This window comes from Lagopus muta, chromosome 11, assembly GCF_023343835.1.
Source record: "Lagopus muta isolate bLagMut1 chromosome 11, bLagMut1 primary, whole genome shotgun sequence".
Taxonomy (NCBI): domain Eukaryota; kingdom Metazoa; phylum Chordata; class Aves; order Galliformes; family Phasianidae; genus Lagopus; species Lagopus muta.
In genome coordinates, this window is record NC_064443.1 from 1253601 (window position 1) to 1261095 (window position 7495).

General features: G+C 47.7%; 1 protein-coding gene across 2 annotated transcripts in view; it reads left to right on the forward strand.

Annotated features, from left to right (window-relative positions):
- The window catches only part of RFT1 (RFT1 homolog), an 80042-nt gene extending 73058 nt beyond the window's left edge, over window positions 1-6984 (forward strand). For both annotated transcript variants that reach the window (XR_007379320.1, XR_007379319.1), the window contains one exon: window positions 4999-6984. The gene's annotated coding sequence lies outside the window, so the exon portion shown is untranslated. The remainder of the gene's footprint in view (window positions 1-4998) is intronic.
- Window positions 6985-7495: the final 511 nt, after the last annotated feature.

Below are 7495 nucleotides of genomic sequence, written 5' to 3' on the forward strand. Positions count from 1 at the left end.
CTGGATAGCATCATGCATTAGTAATCTGATGACCTTTTCCCCTCGGGGCCATTTCCTCACATCTCAAACAGCTTGGCAACACTCAGAAAGTATCTGACGGTTCAATACTGTTGTGTAATAGAAGTTTTTCTCGTTACATTTCACACATTGACTGATTTTATCTCAAGAGTAATCACAACAGCTAGAAATGATGGGAAGCCTCAGAAGAGAGTTGGATTAATACCTGAAGGCAGTTTCCTCTGGAAGTGAGCTTTCCTTTGAGGCGTGGAGCAGCGCTGCTGCTGGGGCTGCTGCACTGGGGCTGCAGGAAAGTCCCTCTGTGCAGACAAGGCTTGTTCTGGGAACGTGGAAAGAACACAGAGCTTTCTCTGTGCCATCCTTCTTATCCTCAAGGATGGTGGGAAATCCTTTATCATGTATAGTAATTGTCTTGATATCCAATAAAGAGAGTAATGACAAATGCTTCCTTGCCAGACAGTGAGTATTGCAGGCAGACAGCTGGGTTACTTTCCACCTTTGCATGAGCCCAAGAAGCACAGCGTACATTCGGAGATACCCGAGCACGCAGGGCTGGCACTTGCTTTTCAGAAGTGCCCTCCTGACAGGCACTTGAACGCTCAGACACCATGTGAAATGTACACAGGGCATCAGTGGGACGAGCTGCACAACTCACACCTCCAACACATCTCTTTTCACTTGCAGTATTTGTAACTGGCAGTGGTTTCCTATTGTGCACTTTTGCTTTAGGAATGACTTTTAAAATACCAAGTGTTTGTTCCATATGGACCTTTTCCTCTGCTTCTGCTTGCCTTCTGAGTACACGAAGGAGGCTGATGTCAGAAGCAGCTTCTATGGCCCTGCATGCACAGCAGCACGAGCTATTCTGCTTTTACTCCTTCAGACATTATGACTTTCAGAGCTCTTCATTTTATCTTATATGGCTAACTTAATGAATTCATTAGGGGCATTGTAGTGGCAATGCTCAGTCACAGCCTGAAACAGTGATGGAGCACCTGGTGGGAAGGCAGGACCAACCCAGGGGAGCTCAGGTGCAAGCAATGCTGAGTGATGAAGGGGTGGAGGCAGGATGCACCCCTTCCCAACCCTCATTTAAGGGTTGGCAGTGGAGGTGAGGGTATCTCTTACTGGAGGTTTCTGCTTATTTGAGGCCTTCCAAAGGTAAGCAGCTTTTTTCCCTTCATTTCTGTATCTGTGGCTGCTGCATTTGGGCTTGTTTTCACTTGCTGTAGCCAAGAACTTTGCTATGCTGCTATTATCATCCTATTACAGTCTTATAGGCATTAATAATAGTTAAGGAGATTTAAATCCATGGTGATGCTGGGCAGGCTGCAGGGGTGTGCAGATGTCGTCTCCCTCGTATTCCTGGAGGAGTTTTGGATGCTCAGTAGCAGCGATGCCAGTGTTGAGGCATGCACCCAGAGCACCCCTGGCTGGAGTTAATGTAGTTCCCCACATCTTGCAAGGTATAGAGCTGGGAGAAAACCAGGGTGCCTGAGCACTCATCTGCTGCCCTGCTCTTGGCTGCTGCTAGATACAGCTCGTGACTTTAAAACCAGTTGTTTGCAAAGAAGTCCTGTGCCATGCCCTGCAGGGTGAGCAGGGCCTCGTGCTGCAGTTGCTGGCTAATGCATGACCTCACTGCTGTGAGGTGGTTGTGTTCACTCTCTCAGGTCAGGGTGTCTCAAAGCAGCACATGTTCCACGGTGCCCAGAGGCAGCTGCTGTTTTACTTCACGACAATGTCAATTATCACCCACAGCACTCCTGTGAGGAGTAAAATGGCATTGACAAAAGATGCAATTACTTGGCTGTTTGCTTCCTTAGTCCTCTGCTCCTGTCAGCATCTGGCTGTTTCTCTGGTGATGCCTTTAAACCACGCGTGTGACAGCTGCACTGCATTGAAAGACACAGCTTTCCCCACTTGGATGTGCAGGAGGAGATGTGCTGTTGCAGAGATGTTCTGGCCCTCGTAGCTCTGCTGAAGAAGCTAAATAGAGGGTTGTGTTCTATCCAGTGGAGGTTGGAGGTGCAATGTTGATCTCAGCCCCCATCTCTCAGATAGCTGGAGTGTCAAGCACCGGGTAGAATTGCTGTAAGTGTGCTGGCTCTTGCTGTGCTCCTGGTGACGCCTCTGCTTCATGTCCAAGTGCTCAGGCATTTGGAGCTGGCAGCGCCAGCCCAGCTCTCAGAGGTGTCCCCCAGCAGCTGCTGCCTGGGGCTGCTCACAGGAGCTGAGGGCACAGCCCAGCCTGTGCTGGCAGAGGCTGATGGTCTGCCCAGAGCAAATTGTTCTGCACCATCGCTGTCACCTGATGTATCCTTAGAATGACATCTGATTTGGGGAGACAAAACTAACAACAAACAACAGCAACAAAAAAACTTTTGTGATTAGCTTTTTTCTTAGAATGTGTGCTAATGATGATTTTGGGTGCATCCCATCTTGTCTCTGGGAAGCGCTGGAGTAACTTCTGTGTTTTTGCATTGGAAACAACGATGTTGCAGAATCATAGCTATTCTTTGTGAATCTCTCAACTTCTTTAAATTGTCAGCTTAAGGAAAAATGGAAGAATCTGGTAGCTGAAACTCCTTGTTATGATCGCTTTGTAACAGCAGACTTGGGGAATTCATTCTAGGACAAGTTTATAGCCTACATTCATGTTCTTACACTGTCAAAATGAGTGGAAATACCACCCCTCCCAGCCCCTCAAGTTTATAAATATCCTGGGAGAGGTTTTTATCCTTTGGAACTGTGGTAGTCTGCATGCTTTAACCTTGCAGACTGCTGTTCAACCACAGGTTGTGTGCTGCTGTCCTAGCAGCTGGGGCTGGGTCCATGCAGTCAGTCTGCACATGGGCTGGAGGTTGTTGGGTGCTAGGCAGTCATTTGCAGAGCCCTCACACCTTTGCATCGTCCCTGTCTGATGTTTATAGCACTGTTTTACTGAGCCAGAAGGCTTTCCTGTTACGTATGCCCTGTGTCATTCCTTCCATTTTCGCATGCTCCATTTGGCATTCCCTCATTTATGTATGGCACAGGGAAGGGATTGTGTACTGTGCTGTGATACCGCTTACATCTCCTCCTTTGTTCTAGGCATGTAATTACATATGGATTTGGGCCTTTACAAGCCATTTGGTTACTGTAGGTTGCTTTAGGTTACGCTTGCTCCTGCCTTAGCCTACCTGCATGGTTTAGTTTAGATTTTGGCAAGACCTTTGTCTGGTCAGCTGGCTTTTGTGTTTGAGACCATCCTGTCTCTTGTCTTGAGTTACTGTGAGCCCTCCCTTCTTCCTGACTGCACTTACAGTAGCAGGGGTACATTTATCAAACACAATTAAACCACAGATTTTGGTTCGTTACTTTCATCTCTTGGCTTCTCTTACCAGAATGCAGGCATGTAGACACAAATACGTGGTAGCGGAGGGCTTGTTGCACAGGGCACTTTTGATCTAAGCATAGCAGGGTAAGCCATCTGTTGAATGGCCTTTGTCAGCCAAATTGTGCTACCAGTTGGCATAGTGAATATGTATGCAGTACTCTGCAGGACCAAACTCATACATTCAGATTGCCTTATGTGAGCTTATATATGCAATTCAGCTCCACAAAAAGAAAAAAATTGCATGCATTCCTTATGCAAAAAAAAAAAAAAAAAAAAAAAAAAAGTTGCTTGTTCATAGTGGCACTTACAGCTTGCAGGGAAAGCTGATATTCTCCTCAATTCTGAGACCTGAAAACCTAATTAAAATGTGTTTATAGCATCAAGTGATGCATTTCTGCCCCTACTGCTCTTTTTTAACACAGGTAATTGGCTGCAGAAGCAATCACAGTTCTTGTAATACGAAACAGCAAAATGCTGCGTAAGCCTTGGTGAGAGGAATGTGAGACAGCACTCTGTAGCAAACCCCATTATGGATCTTGGGATGGTTTTGGATGCTGCGCCAAGGCAGAACCCACCTTCAACAAACGTGGCGTAAGAAGCAGACAGCAGCTTTTCTTGAAGCCAAAGGCGATGATGGCTGTGAACACGCCATAGGCCATGTTAGCACATATGGTGAGATTAGCTTTCCTCTCACCTTGGAATAAGCTACAGCTCTGCTCATTTTGTCATCTGAGTTCACACAGACAGTGAATTTACATTAAGCAACAGCAAAATGGTTTTAAGTTGGAGGAGGGAAGATTTGGGCTGGGTGTCAAGGGGAAGTTCTTTCCTATGAGAGTGGTGAGGTGCTGGAACAGCTGCCCAGAGAGGCTGTGGATGCCCCGTCCACCCCTGGAGGTGTTCAAGGCCAGGCTGGATGGGGCCCTGGGCAGCCTGGGCTGGTATGAAATGGGGAGGTTGGTGGCCCTGCATGGCAGGGGGTTGGAGATTAGTGATCCTTGAAGTCCCTTCCAACACAAACCATTCTGTGATTCTAAAAAAAAATATGGGCTGTGAGGAACAGAATGTTCAAAGGTGATTATTGCTGGTATGAGAAGGTGGAACTCTTGCCTTAGTAACTCTTAGTTGTGTTAGTCTTATAGGAGGAGCACAAGTATAAACTACAGGATGAGTGTTCTTAAAGGAAGCTCTCATTCATGTGTGTAAATGGGTCAGCTGGGGCACAGATGTTTGAGCAGAGGTGATTGAATTGCACAGGAACACAATCCCCAGCCTCGTTTGTCAAAACAGTGCCAGATGTGAATCAGAAATTGACCCTAGAGGTACAGTTACTAGGATGTTGTGTTGCTGCTGTGCTGTGTGAAGGGATGATGGCCACTGTGTTTTTAATTCTGGAATTCCTTTTATGGCAACTTCTACAGTAAATGCTGTGGTCCTTTTCCCTTTCTGTACATGTGAAATCCAGGCTGTCGTAAGAAAATCTTTTGGTTTGGTTGGCCAGGGAAGCTTTTTGGTTAATTACTGGGTCAGAGAACAATAGAAAATAAAGTGTTATTCATTTAGTAGTCAAATAAGTTTCCTCTTTCACCTCTTTGCAACAGGATGAGGCAATGAGAGAGTTAAATCCACGCCCTCCAGAACATGCTTTGCAGTTAAGAAATCCAGAGACACTTGCTCTGAAGCTCTGATGCTCTCCCCATGCCATGGTGCCCACTGCGTTCTCCAGGCGCCGCTCTGGGCTCGGCCTCCTTTATTACCGCGCTGCAGACGCCCCACGGCCTCGTGTGATGCTTCCCACCTGCTGCACGCAATGGTTCAGCACTGAAGCACACAGCAACACCGATGAGATCCTTCCTAGACTCATAACTCCCGGCAGGACGGGTTTCCTCTTATGGCTGCAGGATTGTTTCCGTGCTGTAAGCGGCGCAGCTGAAGGAGAGGCGATGAATGGCGGTGCTGTTAAATCCACTCTACTTGTCTGCTAGCTTGCTGTCTCTGTTTCCTCGTGGCAGGTAAACTGAGATCTTCAGAGCTTACCACAGAGGTATTTAGAGACTGCAAATGGGGACACGTTAAATCAGCCACACCTGTGCTTCCTTTGGGTTATTTGATTGTTTCCTGCAGCTTGGGGAGCATCTTCCCACCACACAGAACCCTCAGCAGTGGTCTGGATGAGCTTAAGCTTTCTTTACAGCCTTCTCTACATATATGGGGCAGTGATTTCCACCTATCCAGCCATGAGCTCCCTGCAGCAAACAGAAGCGTTGTGGGAGGATGCATTTGTTCACGGCTTGTTTTGGGTCACTTGTCTGTCTTGTCTCTACCAGTGTGCCGTCCTGGAATTACCTGCACTACGTGACTGCAGAAATGCCTACTGTAGCACTGGTCATGCTACTCCGAGTATTTTCTGAGAGTTTTTGGCTGTGCCATTGTGCCTTGAATACAGCCCTGGCCCAGAACAAGGGTTTTAGGCACAGTGCCATCACAAAATGAGCATCTTCTGAGATGCAGTGGCTGCACAGTACAAAGCCGTGCACCGGAGCTGCAGCCAAGTCATCGTTTGCCCTCCTCTGGTCCTCTGAAGTCCAACACCACCAGTTTCAGAGGGCCACAGCAGGGAACACCTCCCTCTATAAATCCAATGGAAGATGACACCTGTGAACTCAGCTGAGCTGTGTGCCTGGTGAGTGGCAGAAGAAGACACCCACAGTCATTGACTTCCTGCCAGCGGTGTCCTTCAGTGGGGAAAAGCTGATGGTTCACACACTGTGCTGAAGGGACACCTGTTGGTTTTCTTCCCTGCTGTCTATCGGGGTGCATTGGGATTCCCTCCAAGTGCAGCAACAGCAGCTCACAGAGAGCCAATGGGAAGGTGGTGGTTGGGATCTGCTTCTTCAACAAGGAATGCTGTGGTTTGTTCTTTGTTTATTTTCTTTGTTAACATCCTCAAAAGGGCAACCAAGAGCTAGGAGTTGTATTTTGTTCTGCTGAAGTAAATGCACTTATGCTCCGTGACTCAAATTCTGCTGACTGCTTAAATGGCTTTATGTTCTAATTAGTCAAATGTAACGAATGGGTTGTTGAATATGCAGCTTATCCTTCTGCTCTGACTTATTTCTGCAGTATGTGGCAAACCTTACAAATAATTCTGTAACTCTCCAACATCAAATTGCTACAGACAAACGTTGCTGTGCAGCCTTTTGGTGTGTAAGCTTGGGCAGGACCTGTTTAAAGGCAAAACTGCTCTGACTTCCTCTGCGTCTGTCAAAACCCGAGCTCCACACTGCACAAGTTGCAAGTGACAAAAGCACGGGGAGAAACACAGCGCAGTGCTGTGCTCTGGTTCAGCTAGAAGTGATTAACAGTTTGCGAGTCACACTGACTGCTGTGAAGCTCGAGTGATATTTCAGCATTAAAACCCCTCCCACTCACCACCACCACCAAAAAAAAAAACAAAAAACACCACGCTCTTTTGCTATCCACAACCCTCAGCCCGCAGCGCCCCAGCTACGCCGTCCCCTCGCACAGCCCGCACTGGGCTGCCGGCCCAGCACCCGCAGCTGCCCTGTCGGGGCCGCAGCTGCAGGCAGGGCGGTGCGGGGCTGCCGGGGAGGCGGCTGCAGCACAAGTGCCTTCCTGTGAGCAGAAGGCTCGGCTTCTTCTCTGCGATGCTCTGCTGGCAGGACGGGTCTTTGCAGAGCTGCTGCTCTTCTGCCGGCGCTGGAACAGCATCAGGTGTTGATCTTCATTGCACTGGAGATGAGAGTGGTGTCCCAGGACTCAGTGGCTTGTCTGAAATGGCGATTTTTTTTTTTTTTTTTTTTTTTTTTTTTTTACTAACTGTCTGTATCGCAGTCTATAAATTAACTATCTTGCAGTCACCTGTCCTTCTATCCACTATCTCCCTATCAGCTGTCTGCCTATGATCTACCTACACCACTAGTAACTCTTGCTTGCCACAAAGTACCTCGCTATCCACAACCCACCTCTCTATTCAAGACCCATCTTGCTATCTGCTATCTTTTCACTACCTGTATTACCATCAGCTATCTATTTTGCTATCAACTACCTTGCTATCAACTATCTACGTCACCGCCA